The sequence below is a fragment of the Octopus bimaculoides genome, chromosome 10 (genome assembly GCF_001194135.2).
Source record: "Octopus bimaculoides isolate UCB-OBI-ISO-001 chromosome 10, ASM119413v2, whole genome shotgun sequence".
NCBI classification, from domain to species: domain Eukaryota; kingdom Metazoa; phylum Mollusca; class Cephalopoda; order Octopoda; family Octopodidae; genus Octopus; species Octopus bimaculoides.
Genome location: NC_068990.1, coordinates 91,351,516 through 91,352,919, shown reverse-complemented (window position 1 = coordinate 91,352,919; position 1,404 = coordinate 91,351,516). Strand labels below are relative to the sequence as shown.

Sequence of the window (1,404 nt, the reverse complement as noted above, 5' to 3'; positions counted from 1 at the left end):
AAAAAAAAAAAAAATAATAATAATGATGATGATGATTTCAATTTTTGGCACAAGGCCTGCAATTTTGGAGAAAGAGGTAAATCAATTACAATCCCAGTGCATAACTGGTACTTATTTAATCAACCCCCAAGAGGATGAAAGGCAAAATCGACCTCAGCAGGATTTGAACCCAGAACATAAGATAAGGATGGATGAAATGCTGCTCGTGTTTTGCCTGGCATGCTAATGTTTCTGCCAGCTCACCGCCACCTAGCAGTATTTCGTCTGTCTTTACGTTCTGAGTTCAAATTCCGCTGCGGTCGACTTTACCTTTCATCTTTTCAGGGTCGATTAAATAAGTACCAGTTACGCACTGGGGTTGATGTAATTGACTTAATCCGTTTGTCTGTCCTTGTTTGTCCCCTCTATGTTTAGCTCCCCCCCCCCTGTAGGCAATAAATAAATAATAATACTTTCTTTATTGGCCACCAGGGCCGAGCACAAAACTTAAAGGACGATACACAGATGAGGGACAGTGGGGTTAAACACATAAACAGCAAACAAAAACAACAATTAACAAGGAGATTAAACCAACAATAGGCTTGCCCAATGGGGGGGGGGTTCCACCAAGAGGTGACCAAAGAAGCCTCACACACTCTGGACCCCCTATCACCGAAGGCACCCAAGGTAGGCACCCCCTCTCCTCTCATTCCACCTGGAGGAATAAAGGATTGTGTTGGTTCAACTAGAAATATGCATAAAAGAGAATGATGGAGTCCCAATTTCACCAAGGTCAACTTTACCTTTCTGGAGTCAAGGGCTGGGGATTGTGCCAATACCCAATAACACACCCCAGTCCCTTGCTTATTGATGATGTCATCACTCTTAATGACATTAAAAATAGCAGACTCGGGAGTAATTGGCCAATATGAGTACCTTATGGTATTTAGTTACAACTCCCTACATTCTTAGTTCAAACAGCTGTAGTTAGCGTAAAGGGTTCAAGCTACACCTTTTCAGGCTCCCTTCTAGGGATCAGAAATTGATTTCATATAACCCTCCACCACCACCACCACTACCCCACCCACTAAGTTAGCCTGAGCCTGGTGTCATATATTATTAGTACTACTACTACTACCACCACCACCAGAACTACTTTTACTGCTACTACCACCACCACTCATACTACTACCCCAACTACTACATAAATGACAGAGATAAAATGCAAAAAATAAGTGTTGAGGCAAGACGAAAATTACCTTCCAGCTACCACCCAGGGACAATCTGAGATCGATCTTATCTTCCCACCCCATAATCTAAACACGATTTCAAGTTACCGGAAGGTAAAGTGAAGCCGAGGTAACTTGAAATCGATTCACCGGATCGGTAAAGTAAAAATACAGGGATTAAACCACCATAGTGGCG

At 42.6% G+C, this 1,404-nt stretch overlaps 1 protein-coding gene across 2 annotated transcripts in view; it reads right to left on the bottom strand.

Annotated features, from left to right (window-relative positions):
* The window catches only part of LOC106882089 (tyrosine--tRNA ligase, mitochondrial), a 22,633-nt gene that overhangs the window by 19,989 nt on the left and 1,240 nt on the right, over positions 1-1,404 (bottom strand). The window lies entirely within an intron of this gene.